This window comes from Bos mutus, chromosome 1 (genome assembly GCF_027580195.1).
Source record: "Bos mutus isolate GX-2022 chromosome 1, NWIPB_WYAK_1.1, whole genome shotgun sequence".
Taxonomy (NCBI): domain Eukaryota; kingdom Metazoa; phylum Chordata; class Mammalia; order Artiodactyla; family Bovidae; genus Bos; species Bos mutus.
The window spans coordinates 54,392,804-54,419,363 of NC_091617.1; positions in this window are offsets into that span (position 1 = coordinate 54,392,804).

Genomic DNA, 26,560 nt, shown 5'->3' on the forward strand with positions numbered 1-26,560 from the left:
TCGACGGATTGGCCCCCCACAACTATTAATACCCGGGGTTCCTCAGGTGTAATTAGGACAGGAGCTTGTGTGGGGACCCCCGGGCACCTTCAGTCCTGATTGTCTTGAGAGTCCGACCCCGGAGACCTACGCCTCTGAGGGCAGTCTCTCTTCCAGTGTGGTCCTTTGCAGACCGGACAGGGAGCCGGGGACGGCTTAGATGCCTGAGGGCAATCTCGCTTGAGGTGCCCCTCCTTTCCACAGTAGTAGCAAGCCCAGCCCTTTTCACCTGGGCCCCTCTGGGCATTTTTCTCAGGCTGTTTAAGAACATTTTTCATAGCCATGGCGAAGGCTTCCGCCTTTTCCTTTGTCTTTTTTTGCCTTTCTTTCTTTTCCTCATATTCCCTACCATAATAGACTGTCTGAGCCAGTTGTAACAGAGTATCTAAAGACTGATTTGGTCCATACGCCTGTTTTAATAGCTTACGGCGGATATCTGGAGCCGACTGAGTGAGAAATCTATCCTTTAAGATCACTTTTCCCTCTTCACTTTTGGGATCAATCTCAGTGAATCTGCGAAGGCCTTCTCTCAGTCTATCTAGGAATTTACCAGGAGCTTCTTTCTCCTCCTGTTCTATATCTGCCAATTTGCCATAGTTTAAAGGCTTAGAACGCGCCTGCCTAAGTCCTTCAAGAATACATCTAACAAAATGACTCTGATCCCATCTTCCTTTAGCTGTGTTGTAGTCCCAGTCTGGTTCTATAGTTGGGACCGCCTGATTCCCAGTGGGGAGGGCCGCTATCTCGTTCTCCCTCTTCCCTACTGATTCATTACCAAGCCACTCATCTCCATAAGCAACCGCTTTTCCCAAAACTCGAGTCTTTGACTCAGGAGTCAGCGTTTGTCCCAAGATATACATCACATCCTTCCAAGTGAGGTCATAAAGCAAAGTAACACCTTTAAAAGCTCTAATATATTTTTCTGGGTCCTCTAAATAGTCTCCCAGATCCTCCTTGATTCTTTGTATTTCTTGATAAGAAAAAGGCTTATTAACTCTCACAGACTGATTATTTCTCCCGGTGGGTGTTTCATAAAGAGGCAACAGCTTGTGTGGCTGTTCCTCAGTCTCTCTGGCTGCTCTGCGCATATGATCCCAGGGATAGATTGGAGAAACCTGTTTTTCCTCTTCTCTTTGTCTCCTGTCCTCCATCTCATCTCTTACTTCGATGGTCTGAGTTTCTACTGAAACCAGAGTAGTCTGAGGTCGTACTGAGACAGGAGTTGTTTGGACCTCCATGTGGGCAGTTTGAATCCCAGTTTGGAGTTCCCGGTACGGGGCAAAGTAAGAGGACAGGAGGGAGCTGAAGATTTCACGCCCAAATCTATACCCTTAGGACATAAGTCTGGCATATTTCGCAGAGAGAAAAAGGGCAACACATATGCTACTTACCCATTTCCCTTGTTCCTTACAGAACCGGTCTAATTGTAGAATAGTATTATACTTAAGAGACCCTCCAACTGGCCACTGTCACCATCCTCCAATGGATACCGTGGCCATGCAGTATCACATAGGAAGACCAGGTGTGTCTTTTTTAAGCCCTGGGGATCAAATCTATCCCAGTTTTTCAGGATACAGTTCAAAGGAGTGAGGCTGGAATTGTTAGCTCCCATCTGTAAGAGAGAAAAAAAGCGACCAAGGCCATTTTTCTACCGGAGGCGTCCCTCCCTGCTCTAGATGGGGGTGTAGACAGACGTTACACCAAAAGCTTTTCTTTCCTGGTCGGACTTAGTCTGTCCCTTACCGACGCAGGCGCCGTACTCGTCCCTCCCGGTTCTACCACCGAGATGGGGTGGGGATGTACCAGGGGTAGACTTGATAGCATCCCTACTTGACGTCCAGCTCTTCACCCTTAACCTTGTTTGCCTCTGATGTCACCCGGGGTGAATCAGAGTAACCTTCCGGAATGCCTCCCAAGCTAAGACCGCTGTAGGAAACATTCGTCACCTGAGTGCCTGTGCACGACCCTGAGTATTTCCTGACCACAATAAGACCGACATGAACATAAAACTGAGATGGTCTTTCCAAGCATCACCACACCAGTATAACAGCCTCCTCTGATCCACTAAGAGCCGGTGTTACCAAAGAAAAAAAACCATCGCAGTCCCAATCTGAGTAATCTTTAACCTCAGAGATGTTCTGGGAGCTAGAGCTCCATCTAGCTTACGAACTTTCGATTCCTAGCGAGGCTAGACACTTTCTTGACTACCAATTCAAGTTTGGGACCTAAGCCACAGTACACAGTAACAGTATAGATCACAAGTCCCTTGAAAGCCTATGATCCGATAGATTAAGTTAGTACTTTTAATTCCCAAGGAGTTATGAAATGGTCAAAGAGACCGAAAAGTTTGACCGAGAAAGGAGAGTTCGGTCCACATGCTTTGCCCATTTCTGGTCGGTTCCCGAAGGAGACATTGGGTGCCTCTTGGCATTGGCAGGTCGGTATAACGCCCCGACAGGTTTCTGCCATAAGCTGTATGAGATCACCGTGGAACCGCAGAGCAGAGCTCCTTACTTGTTTCACGCAGGGCATGCCATTCATTCACACAAGCACACGGTAGAGTTAGTAAAGCACAGCAGAAAACGTGTTCGCTAAACAAAGAACTAAAGCTCCAAGCATCCTTACCTTGTCCTGAAGGATCCTGGACGAGCCCCCAAGATGAAAGGTTGTTGTTGAATCACGCAAATACACCGGGATTCTTGGCCCCCGGAGGAGAAGAATTCAATCCGGGGCCAGAGACGAGGCTTGATCGCTCAGAGCTTTTGTGTAATAAAGTTTTATTAAAGTATAAAGGAGATAGAGAAAGCTTCTGACATAGGCATCAGAAGGGGGTAGAAAGAGTACCCGCTTGCTAGTGTTAATAATGAGGTTATATACTCTCCAGTGAATCCAAAGAATGTCTGGAGGTTGTAAAGACCTCATCAGACCTACTCCCATAATTTACATTTTAAGATAACACTGTCCTCAGGCAAGATACATCCTTGTAAAGACCAGGTCTACTCCCATAATTAACATTTTAAGATAACAGAAGGTTGAATCCAAAGACTGTCCTTAGGCAGGATACATCATTGGTATATAATCCTAAGGAATGTGGAGAAAGAAAAAAGTTTGTCCTTTCTTCCTCCTTGAGAATTCCAGACCCCTCTCTCTTTGGGGACCCCTAGACTCCTTATCAACCTGCCTAGGAAATGACTCTCTCACAAGTTTTCAGGAAGCCCCAGCCCAGCCCAGATCCCTAGTGTAACTCAAAGTTTGATTGTGTATAGGTTGACCTTGGTTTATAGGAAGTCAGAGAGTTATTCACATCATTGCTTTGTCTTCTCTGTACTACATTGTTCTCCTATTACCTTGACAAGGCTGATACTTTTAATATGCATTGGCAGATTTGAAAAGACTCTCTGTGTCTAAGACTCACAGTTCTGGAGCATGGGAAATAGTTTGAGACCATTTGTATTGTAGTTCATGCATTCAATGTAGGATACATCATTATATGTTGATAAAATAACAGAGTGAATACAACGGAATAGATTGTACTCTTAGTCCTGTTGAAGATTGTGTAGCGTTGAACACTTGGCCTTGCCATACCACTCTCTAGCCTCTTAAAATGTAATAATCCTCAAGGTTATTGAGAGAATAAATGTTCTGAGATACCTGGAAGAACTCAGAGGTAGAATTTCATAAACATTTAAAATATAAAATGTTGGAACTGGAAAGCACTTTATAAATGAAATGGTCTAAGACTCATTCCCTAGGCAAGGAAACTTTTGGACAGAGAAATACAAGTGATTTATACAACATCATATAGCTGGTGAGGGACAGCGGCAGTGACACATAGCCAGTGGAACACAGCTCCCTTAGTGCCATCCCAGGCTACACTCATTTTAGCATATAGATTAAAAAAAAAAAAAAATCCAATGTTTTCAAAAGAGTAAGCAGAATTCTTTAAATCTTTATTACAACTTTTTTTCTTGCACCCCATCAACTTACTGTAACCAATAAATTGCCACTTTACTAAGACTAAAATTGGGGACAGTGCCCTTTGGGTTAACAGTTTCTTTTAATGATGAGCCTGGATGAATAATGAAGTAGAAACAGGAAGGCTTTGAATATGCAACTTTTGAAATATGTGAAAACTATGATTTCCCTCAATTTGTTGCCTTTTTTATGGCTTAGAAAAGTTTTTATGTGGTTTAGCTCTTCTAAATATCATCTAACAAATAATCACTCATCTATCACTGCAGATGGTGACTGCAGCCATGAAATTAAAAGACGCTTACTCCTTGGAAGGAAAGTTATGACCAACCTAGATAGCATATTGAAAAGCAGAGACATTACCTTGCCAAAAAGGTCCGTCTAGTCAAGGCTATGGTTTTTCCAGTGGTCATGTATGGATGTGAGAGTTGGACTGTGAAGAAAGCTGAGCACCGAAGAACTGATGCTTTTGAACTGTGGTGTTGAAGAAGACTCTTGAGAGTCCCTTGGACTGCAGGGAGATCCAACCAGTCCATTCTGAAGGAGATCAGCCCTGGGATTTCTTTGGAAGGAATGATGCTGAAGCTGAAACTCCAGTACTTTGGCCACCTCATGCGAAGAGTTGACTCATTGGAAAAGACTCTGATGCTGGGAGGGATTGGGGGCAGGAGGAGAAGGGGACGACAGAGGATGAGATGGCTGGATGGCATCACTGACTCGACAGACGTGAGTCTGAGTGAACTCTGGGAGTTGGTGATGGACAGGGAGGCCTGGCGTGCTGCAGTTCATGGGGTCACAAAGAGTCGGACATGACTGAGCAACTAAACTGAACTGAACTAATCTATATATACATTTTCCCTCTAGTTTCTCCTGACTGGCCTTCTTCAGAAACTTCAAAATATTATTGGCCTGATTACCTGATGGATATTCCTCTCTTAAAAACAGCAAGATCAGGAAGCATAAGGCTATGACAGAGAAGGAAATTGTTCCATGCAAATAATAAACAATGAGATTTTCCTGAATTCCTTAACTCATGCCTTTTGCCTTCTTCAAGGTGGCTTAGTGCAGGAAAAAAGGACTTCTGAGAACACAGAGCCATGTATGGAATAAGCCTGAGTAGATGTAAGCCCTGGGTCCAGAGTCAAATAAAGGAAGGAAGCCATCATTAAAGGTGCAAAACAATAGATATGAAATAAGAGAGTCACCAGGTCATGCATCTAAACCAGCCACAGGGGTGCAAGATCACACAGTATGAAAGTAGGAATCAAAGTCCAATTATTGAGAAGCTCCAGTAAAGAGAAAATCACTGCTGGAATACCATTTGAGTTAGACACAGGAGTCCACTGTGGTGAGGTTTTTTTCTCCCTTCTGTAGTAGGTAAGCTTGATTCCACAGTATATGTGCCTAAAAGCAAAATTGAGGGTGTGTTTTATACCATTCAGTCCTGCATCTCTAATATGACAGAAGGAAGACATTTTTGTAATAAGTAGTCATATTAATAGGAGTTTCTCAGCTTCTTTTGGTGCATAGTGAAGACTCTTGCTTCAGTATTAGGAAATATGAAGAAAGGATCTTACCCTTTGAGAAATTCACAACTGGGCACTCAATAAATGTGTGCTTTATTACTTTTCCTAAAAGAGAATTTCCATAGTTTACAAGACCTTCAAACCCCAGAGATAGGGGATTTTTATTTTTATTAATATTGAGAAATGTCACCCTTCTGCTTTTATGGTTGGATCCCTGGTGATTTTCTATTATCACCACAGACAACAATTCCACACTGTGCTTCTAACATTTTCAAATACCTGAATTAAAACAGAAGTGGTATGAGGTCCTGAGAACCACAGGAAAATGTGTTTCTTTTTTAGTTTGCCTTGTAACAATAATTTTATATTTTAAAAAATTAATGTGGAAGCTAGGTGTTTAAAAACAAGGCACAGTGTATAGAACTAATAAAATCTTGGTAAACAGGACATTATGACCCCATTCACAAGGATGGTGAAGATAGCAGGCTAAATTTTCAAAGTGGGATTTTAGAAACTTTAACCTGTTTTTTGAGATTTAACCACCAATGGTACATGCCATGTGTTGTGAATTTCAAGCATTTCTTATGCCTTTACTTCTTGGAGTTCTTCAATTCTGTATTGCAACAGTTCATCCTAGTCATCATTGTACTGCTCTTTAAAAATGGAGGAAAGAAGGAAGGAAGGAAAGGAGTTACAAAACACCTCACCCTTTACATAACAAAACAGATTTTCCTTTGAATTAGAAAAACTGACAGAAGAATTTACACCTTGCTCACAATTACAAAAACTTTTAACTAATAAAAATTGAAACTTGTATTACAAAGAGCGTCTTTTGCTAATATAACCAGTCGTGGTACCAAAACCTGATAGAACCACTCAAGGAACCAATATATTCACCAAAGAAATAAAACCACAGGAACCAATGGAGATAGAGAGAGAAAGATTTTAATTGGCTTGTGCAATTGTGGAGGCTTGGTAAATACAAACTCCCAAAATCTGATGGAGTCAGCCAGCAGGCTGGATTCTCGGGGAAGTCTTATAAGACAAGTCCAAAGGCAGTATTCTAGTAGACTTCCTTCTTGCCAAAGAGGAGATCGGTTTTTATTCTATTCAGACTTACAAAGAAATAAGTCAAGCCCATGCACTTTATGAAGGGTCCTCAGTGATCCATGCAAAGAAATAGAGGAAAACAATAGAATGGGAAAGACTAGAGATCTCTTCAAGAAAATTAGAGATATAAAGGGAACATTTCATGCAAAGATGGGCACAATAAAGGACAGAAATGGTATGGACCTAACAGAAGCAGAAGATATTAAGAAGAGTTGGCAAGAATACACAGAAATAAATGAAAAAGATCTTCATAACCCAGATAACCACGATGGTATGATCACCCAGCTAGAGCCAGACATCCTGAAATATGAAGTCAAGTGGGTCTTAGGAAACATAACTATGAACAAAGCCAGTGGAGGTGATGGAAATTCAAGGGAGCTATTCCAAACCCTAAAAGATGATGCTGTGAAAGTGCTGCACTCATGCCACAGGACTGGAAAAGATCAGTTTTCATTCCAATCCCAAAGAAGAGCAATGCCAAAGAATGCTCAAACTACAACACAATTGCATTCATCTCACACACTAGCAAAGTAATGCTCAAAATTCTCCAACAATCAGTACATGAACCGTGAACTTCCTGATGTTGAAGCTGGATTTAGAAAAGGCAGAGGAACCAGAGATCAAATTGCCAATATCCATTGGATCATTGAAAAAGCAAGAGAGCTCCAGAAAAATATCTACTTCTGCTTTATTGACTGTACCACACATTTGACTGTGTGGGTCACAACAAACTGTGGAAATTTCTGAAAGAGATGGGAATACCAGACCACCTTACCTACCTCCTGAGACATCAGTATGCAAGTCAAGAAGCAACAGTTAGAACTGGACATGGAACAACAGAATGGTTCCAATTCAGGAAAGGAGTATGTCAAGGTTGTACATTGTCACCCTGCTTATTTAACTTATATGCAGAGTACATCATGTGAAATTCCAAGCTGGATGAAGCACAAGCTGGAATCAAGATTTCAGGTAGAAATATCAATAACCTCAGATATTCAGATGACACCACCTTTATGGCAGAAAGTGAAGAAGAACTAGAGAGCTTCTTGATGAAAGTGAAAGAGGAGAGTGAAAAAGTTAACTTAAAACTCAACATTCAGAAAACTAAGATCATGGCATCTGGTCCCATCACTTCATGGCAAATAGATGGGGAAACAGTGGAAACAGTGATAGATTTTATTTTCTTGGGCTTCAAAATCACTGCAGATGGTGATTGCAGCCATGAAATTAAAAGATGCTTGCTCCTTGGAAGGAAAGTTATGACCAACCTAGACAGCATATTAAAAAGCAGACACATTAAAAATAAATGACCCAATCAAAAAATGGGCCAAAGAACTAAATAGACATTTCTCCAAAGAAGACATACAGATGGCTAACAAACACATGAAAAGATGCTCAACATCACTCATTATCAGAGAAATGCAAATCAAGACCACTATGAGGTACCATTTCACACCAGTCAGAATGGCTGCGATCCAAAAGTCTACAAATAATAAATATTGGAGAGGGTGTGGAGGAAAGGGAACTCTCTTATACTGTTGGTGGGAATGCAAACTAGTACAGCCACTATGGAGAACAGTGTGGAGATTCCTTAAAAAACTGGAAATAGAACTGCCTTATGATCCAGCAATCCCACTGCTGGGCATACACACTGAGGAAACCAGAAGGGAAAGAGACACGTATACCCCATTGTTCATCGCAGCACTGTTTATAATAGCCAGGACATGGAAGCAACCTAGATGTCCATCAGCAGATGAATGGATAAGAAAGCAGTGGTACATATACACAATGGAGTATTACTCAGCCATTAAAAAGAATACATTTGAATCAGTTCTAATGAGGTGGATGAAACTGGAGCCTATTATACAGAGTGAAGTAAGCCAGAAGGAAAAACACCAATACAGTATACTAACGCATATATATGGAATTTAGAAAGATGATAACAATAACCCTGTGTACGAGACAGCAAAAGTGACGCTGACGTATGGAACAGTCTTATGGAATCTGTGGGAGAGGGAAAGGGTGGGAAGATTTGGGAGAATGGCATTGAAACATGTAAAATATCATGTATGAAATGAGATGCCAGTCCAGGTTCGATGCACGATACTGGATGCTTGGGGCTAGTGCACTGGGACGACCCAGAGGGATGGTATGGGGAGGGAGGAGGGAGGAGGGTTCAGGATGGGGAGCACATGTATACCTGTGATGGATTCATTTTGATATTTGGCAAAACTAATACAATTATGTAAAGTTTAAAAATAAAATAAAATTAAAAAAAAAAATAAAAAGCAGACACATTACTTTGCCAACAAAGGTCAGCCTAGTCAAAGCTATGGCTTTTCCAGTAGTCATGTGTGGATGTGAGAGTTGGACTATAAAGAAAGCTGAGTGTTGAAGAATTGATGCCTTTGAACTTTAGTGTTGGAGAAAACTCCTGAGAGTCCATTGGACTGCAAGGATATCCAACCAATCAATACTAAAGGAAATCAGTCCTGAATATTCACTGGAAGGACTGATGCTGAAGCTGAAGCTCCAATACTTTGGCCTGAACTGACTTATTGGAAAAACCCCTGATGTTGGGCAAGATTAAAGGCAGGAGGAGAAAGGGACAACAAAGGATGAGATGGTTGGATGGCATCACTGACTTGATGGACGTGAGTTTGAACAAGCTCCAGGTTTGGTGATGGACAGGAAAGCTTGGCATGCTGCAGTCCGTGGGGTCTCAAAGAGTCGGACATGACTGAGCAACTGACCTGAATGAACTGAATTTGCTTTACTCTAAGTCCACTGATTAAAATGTTGTGGTTTAGTTGCCAAGGTAAAGTCTTTGTGACCCTATGGACTGCAGCCTTCCAGGCTCCTCTAGCTATAGGGTGTCCCAGGCAAGACTACTGGAGTGGGTTGCCATTTCCTTCTCCTGGAGATTCTCCCTACTCAGAGATCCAACCTGCTTCTCCTGCATTTCATGTGGTCTCCTGAATTGTAGGCAGATTTGTTATTGCTGAGCTACTATAGAAGCCAGATTTAAATGTTAATCTCATTTAAAAACACCTTTGCAGAAAATATTCAGAATCATATATTGCTATGTATATGGTCACCATGGCCCAGCCAAGTTGACACATAAAGTTAACAACTACAAATATGTAGTTTTAAAATCAGTGTTATCAATAGGAAAAAAAAAAAAAAGATCCAAGAGAAAAAGAATACACTTTTATTTCACACTTAAGGCAAAGTACCCATTACCCTCCATACCTTGGTTTAGATACACCTGCAATCTACCTGGGATCTGTGTGTGTGGTATGTTCATGTGTGTATACACATCTTAACAAAGAAGTATCATTCTAATGATAGAAACTATAAGCATTATGAAATTTCACTCTGATGCCAAAGATCTCTGTAGATATACAGTAGTCACTGTTCACCATCCCCTGCTGCTTCTCCTTAGTCGCTTCAGTCGTGTCTGATTCTTTGTGACCACATGAACTGTAGCCTGCTAGGCTCCTCTGTCCATGGGGATTCTCCAGGCAAAAATACTAGAGTGGATTGCCATGCCTTCCTCCAGCACCATCTCCTAGGAGAGAAATACTTTCTAATTCTTTGTTTAGTTTTCTCTCTTGGATTTGGTTGGCTTATTAAATTATTTTGGATGTAATATATTATTGGATATGGATTGTTTTCTGGACAATAATACGCAATGCCTTTCTTCTTTATAAACAGTATTACCATTGAAATATTATGTTTTATATACTTGAGAAAAAACACATTTGCTTCTAATTTTTTCACCTTCTATACAAAACAAAAATTTTGAAGTAACAATCACTTCTTTCATTGTAGGAAGTATTTTCACACTATGCCAGGAAGTCATTAAGTGTTTTCAAGGTTACGAGGTAATGTACTTTGTGTTAATTGTGTTTAGTCTAGATATTTCTTATTAAGTGTTGGAAAGCACTTACGAGTAACAAAGTTAAATCAGTTTGTTGTATTGGCTCATTTTGACATGTTCGACATAGATAAATTGGCTCCTTTTATTAATGTAAACAGTTTCAAAGTAAGTAAACTAATCGTGGTGTTTGTACAACATCAGTAGGATGTGAGAGGAGAAGTGTTAATGACCTTCAAAAGCCTTTCCAAAAATATTGTGGTGAATCAGGCACTTTCAAGTTTTATTTTTTTCCTGTTTCTTTCATTGGCAAATAAATAAGAACTCTCAGTATATACTTTTAAAGTGAAATTAATATCCATGAACATATTTATTCAAGGGAATGTATAAACACATTTCATTTTTTTCTTAAAGACTACAGCTCCATTTTTCTTATTGTTCTGTGGTTTCCATTATAAGACTATATATGAAATAGGAAAAATCAATATTTTGCCATCCTGAAAAATGGTTAACCAGTCACCAACTTTTTACTAATAGACCCTCTGTCCTAATGTGTTTGATGTCATGCCACAGTCATTCTAATAAAGAAACTGACAAATAGGAAAATGAGGATCTGGGTGGTCCTAGGCTCTTCATCTACATTGACCAACTTCTCAGATTTTCCTATGTTCCAATCCAGCTTTGCTATGGCATTATGTGAGGCAAAATTAAAACTAACTGGGTGAAGGAAGCTAACAGTTTTCAAGTTTTTAATATGACCCTGCAACAATAGGTGGTATTATATATTTTCTAATTTAATTCTCAGAACAATCTTTAAAAGGTAGGGTCAATACACTTACTTTACACATGTAGAAACTAGAGAAGAGTTAACAAACTTGGACTCTGATCTATTGGACTCTGTAGTTTATGTTCTTTATGCCATTTTCCCAAATGTGAGATATGTCATTTTCAAAGGTGAGATATGCTATTATAAACTCAGGAGCACTAAATTAAGCAATATTCAGTCGTTAGTGTTAGTCGATCAGTTGTGTCCAACTCTTTGCAACCCCATAGGCTATAGCCTGCCAGGCTCCTCTGTCCAAGGGATTCTCCAGGCAAGGATACTGGAATGGGTTGCCATGTCTTTCTCCAGGTGATCTGCCCGACCCAGCTACTGAAACTGGGTCTCCTGCAATGCAGGCAGATTCTTTACCATCTGAGCCACCAGGGAAACCCAAAATAAACAATAATTACATTTAATATATTTAACAATACTGTTTAGCACTCAACTCCATGGTATATATAAAAGGCTCTGAATTTCCTCACTTTAGGGTGAGGAGGGAACCCACTGTCAGTGCCCTAGTCTGGAGTCTGTGAATTTCATGGAGTTGTTTCAGGGTAGACAGTGTGCAGTTGTGGTATCCCCAACCTTTAAACAGAATAACTCCTCTTTGATTTGCTTTATGTATGATCTCCTGGTGAAAAAAAAAAATACTTCACTGATTTTAAGAAAAATAGGTTTGACCATAATTCAGAATGATGTGTATACCCCACTATTCATTGCAGCACTATTTACAATAGCCAGAACATGGAAACTGCCTAGATGTCCAACAAAAAATGTCTGTCCTTATGGTGTGCATATACACAATGGTATATTACTCAGCCATAAAAAGGAGTAAAATTCAATCATTTGTAGAGTTATTAATGGACCTAGAGTCTGTCATACAGAGTGAAGCAAGTCAGAAAGAGAAAAAGAAATATTATATATTAACATATATATGTGGAGTCTAGAAAATGGGTACTGGTGACCTATTTCCAGGGTAAGAAAAGAGATACAAATGTAGACAATGGACATGCAGACATAGAGAGGAGAAGGGAGGCTGGGATGAATTGGGAGATTAAGATCAACATATATACACTACCATGTGTAAAATAGATAGCTAATGGGAGCTTACAGTGTAACAAAGGAGCCCAGCTCTGTGCTCTGTGAGGACCTAGATGAGTGGGACGGGAGTGGGGAGAGAGGTCTAAGATGGAGAAGATATATGTATATGTATAGCTAATTCACTTCACTGAACAACAGAAACTAACACAACATTGTAAAGCAATTATACTCCAGGGAGTATTCCTTCTCCAGGAAATTATATTCCAATTAAAAAAAAAATAGTGTTTTCCCTAAAAAATAGTTTTGAAACTAGATGATTTCTAAAAGGTCCTCCATTTGGAATATGAATTAAATCTGTGAATTGCATGATAGCTGACTTTAAATACAAAAGTTCCTTAAGGGCAGGACATGACTGAGTATCACACAAATGCTCATAGTGGCTTGTAAATCAGCTTCCCCACCCTGCTTGAATTGTACCTAGCACGATACAGGTGATTCTGTCTGGTCTGAGGAATTCAGGAGCTTCTCTTTAGTTTAACTGCCAAAAAAGTGCATACCTTGGACTTTCCTTGTTCTAAATAGATTGTTAGAACCCAATATTCTGACATTTAAAACTTAATAAATGTAGACAAAGAGTATGATTTTTGCATAATTTAAATCTCCATAATATTAAAAATAAAATTTTAAATAAAGCAGGAAAAGGAAAGATACACTGAGTCACCTACAAGATAATAATGAAAGAAACAAAATGGACAATCAGCTGCTTTTTCTCATGAATTACTCTTCTGATATAAAATCATCTTTTGGAAGAAAATAAAAAACACTCTTAAATAATCTTTACTTTCCATTTAGTGAGTTGCTTGAATTTGAGGGACAAATGAATAAGACCTCACATTATAAACCAAAGGCAAGATGAACATAGGAGTCAGGCAGATGGAATTAAACTACTGGTTTGTTACTGATAGAGTTGTGGAAGTGTGTGTCTTTAGGTTCATTAGCCAAATGGGCCTGCTAAAAGCTTACTCCTAAATTCGTTCTTCATTTTCAGTTGCAGTCACTGGCATCTCAGAGCACCTGGCTTCCCCACTGCCTCACCCTAAAAAAAAATCACTTGATCTTGGCAAACTTACTGCCCAGTCCTGAGCAGGAGGGTTATACATGTTTTCTTCAGGCAAACTGATCTTTTTCCCAGACTCAAACACTGGAAATCACCATTCCCTCTTTAAAAGGAAGATAAGAGAAGGCCACTGACAAGGACTGAATGATGTCAACTAGTCAAGTCATTTGTCTATTTGGTTTTCAGTACCTCTTCCATAGTAGGTGATTTTGATGGGTGTTATATGTGTACAAAAATGTATACTCTGTGCACTCCTGAATATCCACCCATGTTCCTTTCCTTCACACCTTATCATTAATCTTCCAATCATTTTTCCTTCCAGGCCCCTGAATCTCTAGCTAGGCCTTTGACCTCTTTTCAGGTATCCATATATATTCTCACCTTCAGCCCTTTTTTTTTTTTTTCCAGTGTTGGGAGGACCCAGCAAATCATTTGCATCTCTGTTAATTGGGGAAATTTTCCCTGCCTTATACTTTCAACACCATCTTTCAGTATTACAGAAATATAGACACCACCCATCTTTGTCTTGTGCTCATGTAATGAATGATCTGATACATTCTTAAACCAAACAGGATCTTTTCCTTATCCTTCAGCTGGTTATCTGAGACAATTTTTCATATAGGTGTAAGGGAGAGGTAGGTGTGTTCTGTTGATGGTCTTCTGATGTGTGAGGGTCTTGACCACCCATTGTGAAGCTCACTTGTACCCTCTAGTCCTGTTTGAGTGCAATGGCAGCTATTTCCATCTTAGAGTGGACTGCTGGTACATCTGTCTGTCTTTATGATACCAATGCCAGCTCAAGATGGAGTTTCTGGTGGGAATTCCAGAAGAACAATCACTTAGTATCTCACGGTTCTGAGTCCTGTCTCTCCCAGTGCCCAATTAAAGGCTGGAAGCTGTTTCTCAAAAGTAATATAATTCTGTAAAAAATGGCATTTCTTGCTTCTGAACTCAGAGGACTGTGTGGGGCTTCTTTCATTGGAAAGGACTATGGCCTGGATTTGGGCCATAGTCCTTGGTAAGCCCCAAATAAAACTGAACTTACACTTCTCGGGTTGTGTGTGCGTGTGATTTTTGGTCAACATGGGTTTTCTGGCCTCATGAAATATGTTCAAACCAGCATGACTACTTTCCTCAAAGCTTTTTCCCTTTTTCTATATGCCAGGGAACCCCAGGCTTTCCCACTTCTCTCAGCATGAATCATGCTTCCTTTGGGCTTTTGAGAACTACCCTCAGTAGCTTGTCACCAAATCCCCTGTAGTTCCTGCAACTTTATGAAATCCTATGTCCCCAAAACCAGTGCCCTAAATATATGAACCTTTATTTGTCTAGTCTTATGTTCAAGGGCCCTGATAAAATGTCTTCAAAATCAAATCCTAAGGCTGGCTATGACTATGGCTTCTATAGGAAGGCAGCACACTGCACATCTAAAAATTATGATCAGACCCATATACCAGGTGACACAAAAGAAAGCTTAACAAGAAAAAGCAGAAGTTTATTAATGAGTACCTAAGAAAAGGCAAAGGAACCAGAGATCAAATTGCCAACATCTACTGGATCATCAAAAAAGCAAGAGAGTTCCAGAAAAACATCTATTTCTGCTTTATTGACTATGCCAAAGCCTTTGACTGTGTGGATCACAATAAACTATGGAAAATTCTGAAAGAGATGGGAATACCAGACCACCTGACCTGCCTCTTGAGAAATCTGTATGCAGGTCAGGATACAACAGTTAGAACTGGACATGGAACAACATACTGGTTCCAAATAGGAAAAGGAGTACGTCAAGGCTGTATATTGTCACCCTGCTTATTTAACTTATATTCAGAGTACATCATGAGAAACGCTGGACTGGAAGAAACACAAGCTGGAATCCAGATTGCCTGGAGAAATATCAATAACCTCAGGTATGCAGATGACATCACCCTTATGGCAGAAAGTGAAGAGGAACTAAAAAGCCTCTTGATGAAAGTGAAAGAGGAGAGTGAAAAAGTTGGCTTAAAGCTCAACATTCAGAAAATGAAGATCATGGCATCCAATCCCATCACTTCATGGGAAATAGATGGGGAAACAGTGGAAACAGTGTCAGACTTTATTTTTGAGGGGCTCCAAAATCACTGAAGATGGTGACTGCAGCCATGAAATTAAAAGACGCTTACTCCTTGGAAGGAAAGTTATGACCAACCTAGATAGCATATTCAAAAGCAGAGACATTACTTTGCCAACAAAGGTCCATCTAGTCAAGGCTATGGTTTTTCCTGTGGTCATGTATGGATGTGAGATTTGGACTGGACTGTAAAGAAGGCTGAGCACCAAAGAATTGATGCTTTTGAAGTGTGGTGTTGGAGAAGTCTCTTGAAAGTCCCTTGAACTGCAAGGAGATCCAACCAGTCCATTCTGAAGGAGATCAGCCCTGGGATTTCTTTGGAAGGAATGATGCTAAAGCTGAAACTCCAGTACTTTGGCCACCTCATGCGAAGAGTTGACTCACTGGAAAAGACTCTGCTGCTGGGAGGGATTGGGGGCAGGAGGAGAAGGGGACAACAGAGGATGAGATGGCTGGATGGCATCACTGACTCGATGGACGTGAGTCTGAGTGAACTCCAGGAGTTGGTGATGGACAGGGAGGCCTGGCATGCTGCGATTCATGGGGTCGCAAAGAGTCAGACACGACTGAGCGACTGAACTGAACTGAACTGAAGTATACATCTGCTGCTGCTGCTGCTCTTTAGTCACTCAGTCATGTCTGACTCTTAGTGACCACATGGACTACAGCCCAACAGGTTCTTCTGTCCATGGAATTGTCCAGGAAAGAATACTAAAGTGGGTTGCCATTTCCTTCTCCAAGGTATACATCTGGAAGCACTCAATGGTGAGCAACTAAAAGGAGTAGTTACAACTTGGACTTATATACCATCTTAGGCTAAAAAAAAAAAAAAAAAAAATTCTAGGTTTCTGGGAAGGTAAAGCCAGTTATGGTAAGGTGACCAGGAAAAGTATGGTAAACAAGATTTGTTCTGTTTAGCACTATTTGTTACTTTAAGCTGGTGACCCATTGATAAGAAGTTGCTAAGTATTCTCCTCTTCTAGTACTGAAGAGGGTGGTGTCTTTACAAGTGGAAATTTGCTTTATAACTATACATTTCTTCTTTAAAAGATAATGTTTGTCCTGTTTTTAGAACTTTTTATGTATCTGTGGTTCTCGGTGGCCCTTAGTTTAAAACAATCTGTATGCTAAAAAGGCATATTTTTTTGTGTGAAATGTGGTGCTAATGGTAAAGAACCCATCTGCCAGTGGAGGTATACATAAGAGAAATGGATTCAATCCCTGGGTGGAGAAGATCCCCTGGAGGAGCACATGGCAACCCACACCAGTATTCTTGCCTGGAAAATCCTATGTACAGAGAAATCTGCCAGGCTATAGTCCATACTATTGCACGGAGTAGAACACGATTAAACCAACTTAGCATGCATTCTGATACTGTTAGGGGGAAGTGGTGTCTACAATGACAGGGAAATGGCTATTTATTACTAAGTTTTACTGATGCAGAGGGATAATGAAAAACTGAGGGCTGTTAACAAGAATCAAATAAGTATGAGAGCTAAGGGCTTCTTTGCAATGCTCAGTCATTCAGTCATGTCTGACTTTTTGCAACACCATGAACTGCAACCCACCAGGCTTCTCTGTCCATGGAATTCTCCAGGTAAGATACTGGAGTGGGGGACCATTTTCTCCTCCAGAAGGGCTTCAGTTCACTTCAGTTCACTAGCTCAGTTGTGTCCAATGCTTTGCGACCCCACGGAACACAGCATGCCAGGCCTCCCTGTCCATTACCAACTCCCGAAGTTTACTCAAACTCATGTCCATTGAGTCATTGGTGCCATCCAACCCATCCAACCATTTCATCCTCTATTGTCCCCTTCTCCTCCTGCTTTCAATCTTTCCCCAAATCAGGGTCTTTTCAAATGAGTCAGTTCTTTAAATCAGGTGGCCAGAGAATTGAGTATCAGCTTCAATATCAGTCCTTCCAATGAACACTCAGGACTGATCTCCTTTAGGATGGACTGGTTGGATATCCTTGTAGTCCAAAGGACTCTCAAGAGTCTTCTTCAACACCACAGTTCAAAAGTATGAATTCTTCAGTGCTCAGTTTTCTTTATGGTCCAACTCTCACATCCATATATGACTATTGGAAAAACCATAGCCTTGACTAGATGGACCTTTGTTGGCAAAGTAATGACTCTGCTTTTTAATATGCTGTCTATGTTGATCATAACTTTTCTTCCAAGGAGTAAGTGTCCTTTAATTTTATGGCTGCAGTCACCATCTGCAGTGATTTTGGAGCACCCCCCACCCCCCACAAAAATGAATAAATAAAATAAAGTCTTCCACTGTTTCCCCATCTATTTCCCATGAAGTGATGGGACCAGATGCCATGATCTTCGTTTTCTGAATGTTGAGCTTTAAGCCAACTTTTTCACTCTCCTCTTTCACTTTCATAAAGAGGCTCTTTAGTTCTTCTTCACTTTCTGCCGTAAGGGTGGTGTCATCTGCATATCTGAGGTTATTGATATTTCTCCAGGCAATCTGGATTCCAGCTTGTGTTTCTTCCAGCCCAGCGTTTCTCATGATGTGCTCTGCATATAAGTTAAATAAGCAGCGTGACAATATACAGCCTTGACGTACTCCTTTTCCTATTTGGAACCCGTCTGTTGTTAAATGTCCAGTTCTAACTGTTGCATCCTGATCTGCATACAGATTTCTCAAGAGGCAGGTCAGGTGATTTGATATTCCCACCTCTTTCAGAATTTTCCACAGTTTATTGTGATCCACAGAGTCAAAAGTTTTGGCATAGTCAATAAAGCAGAAATAGATGTTTTTCTGGAATGCTTTTTTAGGTGACAAAAATGCCTTTCTTTCCTGTAGTAAATAAGGGGACACAGTTAATGAGAATCCTCAGATGTGATAATGGGCATCACAGAGCTTAGTAAATGCTTAACTAAGGCAGTATTGTTACATCAAGACATCTGGGTATGTGCACTGATGTTTTAGGCTCTGTGGATCCCTACAAACTTTCGAAACTTGCAGAGGTGTCTCACCATTTGTACTGTGAGCTGGAATGTGAGAAGACAATTAACAACCTCTCTCCCTCTCTCTAGGCAACACAATTCCGCTATAGAAATTATTCCATTATTTTTCTCTGGGTCAGGCCAATACCTAGGTTTAAAATCTCAGTATAATTGGGAACATACAAAGCCTGTGAAGAAATTATACCCTGAAAAAGCTATATGAATTAGCTGGAAGGAGTGTTCTCTACAAGGATATATATATATATATATTTTTTTTTTTTAAATAATCTATGGAGACTTTTTTTCTAATCACCAGCAGTGAAATCTACAGCAAGTGAATCATGTCATTGTGTTAGGAACTAACTGTTCCTTTTTTGCTCTCAACAATGTGATCCTCCTTATCACTTGGATGGTGAGTGAGAAATTCCTACATCCCATCATACCATCTATTTCCTTAGACCTTTAAAAGAACAGTAGCTATCCAGGTCCTCTTAGAAGCAGATGCCAAATCCAAATTTAGATGTGCAAGCAATTTATCAGGGAAATGCTTTTGCTTTTTTTGTAAGTTTTTTTGTTTGTTTGTTTGTTTTTATGCTTACCTGTTTAAAGTCTTTATTGAATTTGTTACATTATTGTTCTGTTTTATGTTTTGGTTTCTTTCTTTTTTTGGTAAATTAATTTATTTATTTTAATTGGAGGCTAATTACTTTATAATATTGTAGTGGTTTTTGCCATACATTCAGATGAATCAGCCATAGGTGTACATGTGTTCCCGATCCTGAACTCCCCTCCCATCTCTCTCCCCATCCCATCACTCAGGGTTGTCCCAGGGCACCAGCCCTGAGCACCCTGTTTCATGCATCAAACCTGGACTGGCAAACTATTTCACATATGATAATATACATGTTTCAGTGCTATTCTCTAAAATCATCCCACCCTCTCCTTCTGCCACAGAGTCCAAAAGTCTATTCTTTACATTGATGTCTCTTTTGCTATCTTGCATAGAGGGTTATCATTACCATCTTTCTAAATTCCACACATACACATTGTTCTACTGTATTGGTGTTTTTCTTTCTGACTTACTTCACTCTGTATAATAGGTTCCAGTTTCATCCACCTCATTAGAACTAATTCAAATGCTTTCTTTTTAATAGCTGAGTAATACTCCATTGTGTATATGTACCACAGCTTTCTTATCCATTCGTCTGCTGATGGACACCTTGTTTGCTTCCATGTCCTAGCTATTATAAACAGTGCTGTGATCAACATTGGGGTACACATGTCTGTTTCACTTCTGTTTGTCTTCATTTCTTTTAGTTCTTTTTCCTTTTTTCCTCTCTGTTTCATTTATTTCCACCATTCTATCTTCCACCTCACATATCCTATCCTCTGCCTCAGTTATTCTACTGCTGGTTCCCTCCAGATTGCTTCTGATCTCAGTTATTGCATTATTCATTATTGATTGACTCTTTTGATTTCTTCTAGGTCCTTGTTAAACATTTCTTGTCTCTTCTCAATCCTTGTTTCTATTCTATTTATCTGTAACTCCATTTTGTTTTCAAGATTTTGGATCATCTTTACTATCATTATTCTGAATTCTTTTTCAGGTAGACTCCCTATCTCCTCTTTTTTTTTTTAGTTTGGTGGGCATTTATCATGTTCCTTTACCTGCTGAATATTTCTCTGTCTTTTCATTTTGTTTAGATTGCTGTGTTTGTGGTGGCCTTTCTGTATGCTGGAAGTTTGTGGTTCCTCTTTATTGTGGAGGTTGCTCCCTGTGGGTGGGTTTGGACTAGTGGCTTGTCAAGGTTTCCTTGTTAGGGAAGCTTGCGTTAATGTTCTAGTGGGTGGAGGTGGATCTCTTCTCTCTGGAGTCCAATGAAGTGTCCAGTAGTGAGTTCTGAGGTGTGTATGGGTTTGGTGTGACTTTGGGTAGCCTATATTTTAATGCTCAGTGCTATATTCCTGCATTGCTGGAGAATTAGCATGGTATGTTTTGCTCTGGAACTTGTTGGCTCTTGGGTGGAGCTTGGTTTCAGTGTAGGTATGGAGGCTTTTGGTTGAGCTCCTGTTGATTAATGTTCCCTGGAGTCAGGCGTTTTCTGGTGTTCTAAAGTTTTGGATTTAAGCCTCCTGCCTCTGGCTTTCAGTCTTATTCTTACAGTAGCCTCAAGATCTCTCCATTCTTATAGCACAGATGATAAAACATCTAAGTTAATGGTGAAAAGGTTCTGCACAGTGAGGGACACCCAGAGAAGTTCACGAGTTACATGGAGAAGAGAAGAGGGAGGAGGGAGATAGAGGTGACCAGGAGGAAAAGAGGGGGAATCAAAATAGAAGAGACCAGTTTAGCCAGTAATCAGTTCCCTAAGTGTTCTCCACGGCCCAGAACACCCAGAGAGATTCACAGAGTTAAGTAGAGAAGAGAAGGGGGAGGGAGGAGATAGAGGTGACCTGGAGGGGGAAAGGGAGGGTCAAAAGGGGAGAGAGCAATCAAGCTAGTAATCATACCCTTAAGGAAAAATGGGAACTAAAGATTAGATTCCTAAAGGTACAAAACTGATGACAAATACCAAGAAGCAAAGATTAGAAACCTAGAGTAGAACTTAGACTCTGAAAATACAATATTAAAAATACAAAACAAAATCAATCACAAAAATTATAAAAAATATATTTATGAAATATGCTTTAAAAATTGGGTCTTTTTTTGCAAGGTAATAGTAGGCTACAAAAATGAAAATTAAAAGAGTATAAAGAACTTAAAATTTTTTAAATTAAAAAATTATAATAGTAAAAATGTATCTAGGAATTTCTCTGGAGCTGTTGAGGGTAGTGTGGGGTCATTTCAGTTTCAGATAGTTCCTTGTTCCAGTTTGTATTTCTTCTCAAGGTCTCTAGGCCTTTTCCAATGCTTAGTCAATGCTAACTACAGGGTTTTAATCTGTTGCACCTGTCACTTCTAGAGCAGATCCTTCTTATTTGTTTGTTTGTTTGTTTTTCAGCTTCCTTTGTTTACAAGTCTCTTCAGTGTCTAATTTCTGCCCTGACACAAGGTGGTGAAGGTGGTCACTTATTTAGGCTCCCTTGCTCAGTTGTGCTGTAGGGAGGGAGGAACACTACAAACTAGTATTGCTGGTGTGTGTGGGGAGTGTTCAAAGTGTATGGACCACACTGGGTTTACCCCAGCTCACGGCGTGTGTGCTTTCCCGTCTATACTGCTCAGGCTCCAGGTTGCTCTGCAAGGGAACTGTCCAAAGCAGGCCCTGGGTTTCATGCACTTCCAAGGTCTAAGCTGCTCAGGTTCAGGTTCTCCAGTACTCCACAAAGGCACAGGCGTGGTTGGGCCTGTGTTTTGTGCCCTTCTCAGGTCTGAGCAGCTCAGGTGACCAGGTGCTTGGCGAGCACACTGTCCCACTAGGCGGTGCATCTTAATCACCTCCCTGGTCCCACCTGCTCAGTTTCCCGCGTGCACAGCAAGAACACTGTCTCAGGTGTGCCATGTGTCTCCTCTGGAGAGCTGATCTCTGGCTGCAACCCTCCTGGCAGATGTCAACCATCCAGGATCCCAGGAAGACTTGGTTAGCAACTGGGAGCCTGCTTACAGTTTGGTGGAGGATGCCATCTCTGAGGGCAAGATTTCCCCTTGCCTTCTGGCTCTGGCTGTCGCCCGCCTGCCTCTCTGCCTCTGGTTGGGGGATGGGCCAGTTCGCAGCCAGCTAGCTCTCCTCTGGTGTTTGCTCTCTCAATCCTTTGTTCTGTGAGCAGGCCAGGCTGTGCCTCAGGTTAGAGCTTTGCATGACTAAGTTCTCTCTCTCTCTCTCTCTCTCTTTTTTTTTCTCTCTCTGGCTATCTCACAGTTTGGGTGCTATCTCAAGTTAGCTCCCTCAGATTGTCCTCAGGGCGTTCAGGCCTGGTCCTTACCCTAAGCATGCAACCTGCACCTCCCTGTTGAGCTCCTGCTCGCTGATGGTGGATGCAAGCATCTGGGCTACTTCTGTGCTTGGGGGTTGCAGTTAGGTGCGTATTCTGGGTTTTATTTTTTTTTTTCCCCTCTCGGTTATGTTGCCCTCTGAGATTTTAAAACTCCCCAAAGACCCACTAGTGAGAGGCTTTCCTGGTGTTTGGAAACTTCTCCTCCTTCACAACTCCCTCCCTGGGATGGGTCTCCATCCCTAACTCTTTTGTCTCTTTTTGTCTTTTACATTTTGTCCTACCTCCTTTTGAAGGGAATGGGCTGCCTTTCTGGGTGCCTGGTGTCCTCTGCCAGCATTCAGAAGTTGTTTTGTGGAATTTGCTCAGCATTCAAATGATCTTTTGATGAATTTGTGGAGAAGAAAGTGGTCTCCCCATCCTATTTCTCCACCATCTCAGCCCACTCCAACCATGTTTTGGTTTCTTGACTGCTACATATGTGGGATCCTGGCACCGCAACCAGGGATCAAATCCACACTCTCTGCATTGGATGTTGAAGTTTTTACCACTAGACAATGAGGGAAGTCCCAGGTGAAAAAATTCTGTAGGATGAAGGGGGAGAGAGAAAGACTGGGCAAGGAGACCTTGATGCATGCTTGACACCTATGATAGAAGAAGGGAAGGAAGATTGGATGAAAAGAGCCTCATACGATAACATAGACCTGAGAATGCTATGACCTGTTCCAGGAGTATCACATGCAGAGGTAATGGTTCAGCTCTAAAATCCTCTACTGTATTCTGTCATTGTCTGGAAACATCTTGGGTAACTTTGGTGAATGCTTTGAGATTAATATGGAGGTATGGCCACCAGAATTATCACCCACAGCAGTTCTCCTGAGAGCATGTATGAAGAACAAAATTATGTCCCCCATATTCAGCATTAACTCGTTAACTCTTAGAAATTACACCATAGAGTTATTAGAATTAGAACAGGCCAAAAAATATAAGGTCAGTAACAGATAGATTAAGGGATTCAATTTATGATGATAGAAAAAACACCAGACTAGAAGTTGGGAAAGTTGTGAACTCCTCTCAAACTCTACTTTTTTCTACAATAGTAGTAAACCTTTTATTTAAAGCTATGCCACTTGTCATTAAAGAAAAATCACTAAAGGGAAAAAATTGTAATGACTTATGTTCTATATTTTATTTGTATTTATAATAAAAACAGCAACAACAAAATGCACACCATCTTTTGAACAAGGGTTCATGTTTGAGTTTGTATTTGCCATATTTGGAATTCTGCATTTTTAATTTTTGTAATATGAGCTCCTATGTGTGTGCTCAATGTCTCAGTCACATTTGACTCTTTGCAACCCCATGGTCTACAACCCTAATGTCTGCAATGCCCCCCTGCCAGGCTCCTCTGTCCATGAATTTACCAGGCAATAACTTTGAAATGAGTTGCTATTTCTCCAGGGGATCTTCCCAACCCAGGGATTGAACATGCATCTCTTGTGTCTTCCGCCTTGGCAGGCAGATTCTTTACCACTGTGCCATGTTAGAAGCCCTAACCTGAGCTCAAAGTACACCTAATTTTTATTCCATGTTTCTCCAATCTCTTTTAATTGTTTTCTTACACCTGATTTGACAATGATGCTTTAGCAACTCAGCTTTACTTAAACTGTCCAAGGAAACTTGCACAAAGTAGGATTGATTGGGTTGATTTCCTTGCAGTCCAAGGGACTCTCAAAAGACTTCTCCAACACCACAGTTAGAAAGCATCAATTCTTCAGCACTCAGCTTTCTTTGATTCTGAAGCTGAAGCTCCAATACTTTGGCCACCTGATGCAAAAAGCTGACTCATTGAAAAAGACCCTGATGCTGGGAAAGATTGAAGGCAGGAGGAGAAGGGGATGACAGAGGGTTAGGATGGTTGGATGGCATCACCAACTCAATGGAAAGAGTTTGAGCAGACTCCGGGAGATGGTGAAGGACAGGGAAGCCTGGCATGCTGTAGTTCATGGGGTCACAAAGAGTCAGACACAACTGAGCCACTGAACAACAACATACACATATACATCTAAATTTAAGTGTACTTTAGCAAAACAAATGAAATCCTAGTTTCTTTTTCTTCTGATTTCTAAATCCTTTACCTAGGGTACCAATGAATAAATAGCATTAGTGATTTATTTTCTCCAACGCACAAAATTGCTTAAAGTTAGGAAAGATGAGATAATAGTAATAATAATAATAGAAGCAACAGAGGTCTGAGAGTCAGAAGACCTAAGGGTGATTCTTGGCTGTGAACATACCAGTTGTGTGTCCTTGACCCCATCAACTACTTCTGCAGGTCTCAGTTTCCTGATCTGTGAAATAAAAATACTGGGAAAAATAAGCTCTGATAACCTTTGTGGTTTAAAATGTTATACTTTATGTTGAAACAACTAGATGAGATCTCTGTAGTAGGAAAATTTTACTCCTTACTTTAGGAGAAAAGATAATTATTACATCTTTAGAATTCAGGAGTTGGACTGGTGGAAACATGATCTGTGTTAAAAGAACTTGGAGAAGATTACCTTAAGCCATAGTGTCTTTCAGTAATGCCATTTTTAAAATTTCACTGTTTGAGCTTTTATTTTTAAGAGCCATAAGGCGGAATACAATATTAAAACCTGGATTTTTATTCTCCCTATCTTATAAACTTATTTGCTTATTTGGGGCAAGTTCCTATATTCCACAGTTTTTTTTTTTTAAATGGCTATAATAGTACTGGCCTACTGCAAGAATCATTACAGGGAGTTCTTAGGAAAAATAAATTAAAGCACACATTTACATTCTTTTGGCTCATAGATTTGTATAATAATTAATTGGTGAATTTTATTGAGAGTCTACTGAGTGCTCAGCACTTACTTTCATCTGGAGAATTTGGGAAATTTTTATCATCCTAGCCTCTATACTCACTTTACAATGGTCCAATGAAGAAGTCATTTCCCCAAATCAGTGACTATTCATCAGCATGTCCTAGAAAAAATTATGATATTACCATTTATATTTCTTTTTCATAAGTTTCTTTTCCTTGACCCTTAGCTCTTCTTCTATGTACTTTGAATATCCTGCCAATCCTGTTCCCTTTGCCAATAAAGGTCATTCTAGTCAAAGCTGTGATTTTTCCAGTAGTCATGTGCAGATGTGAAAGTTGGACCATAAAGAAGGCTGAGTGCTGAAGGACTGATACTCTTGAATTGTGGTGCTAGAGAAGACTCTTGAGAGTCCCTTGGAGTGCAAGGAGATCACACCAGTCAGTTCTAAAGGAAATCAACCCTGAATATTCTTTAGAAAGACTGACACTGAAGCTCTAATACTTTAGCTACCCAATGAGAAGGGCTGACTCCCTGGGGAGACCCTTTTGCTGGGAAAGACTGAAAGCAAAAAGAGAAGAGGAAAGGCAGAGGATGAGATGGTTAGATAGCATCACCCACTCAGTGGACATGAATTTGAGCAAATTACAGGAGATGGTGGACAACAGAGGAGCCTGGAATGCTGCAGTTCATGGAATCAGAGAGAGTCAGATATGGATACAACTTTGCTACTGAACAGCAGCAACAATCCTGTTCCCTCCCACCCATCTCAGATACCAGGAACCAGGCTTTCTCTAACACTGCTTTCCCCACTGTTCCCCTCTGTGAATGAAGATCTTTTTTGTGTGAAAGACAGATAACATATTTCTTCAAATATGTAAATAATTAATATCACTAAAGGATTTATTAACAGCTGTAGTGGATGAAACCAAAAGGAAAAGCATAAATTAAACTTATATATCTAAGTAGGTAAAACTGCAGATTTTAAATCCAGTTGGGAAGGAACAGTCCTAATATTTACTGAATGTGCAGTGTGCTCCTGACACTGTGAAAGGAGTTTTCACATATATTATCTTCTTTTATCTGTACAGTAATCTCATGGTTAAATATGATGCTTTTTTATATATAGATAGAGAACAGTGTTTGAGAAAGATTAAGCAATTTGCTGAAGGTTACAAAGGCAGTAAGTAGCAGAACTGGGATTTCATT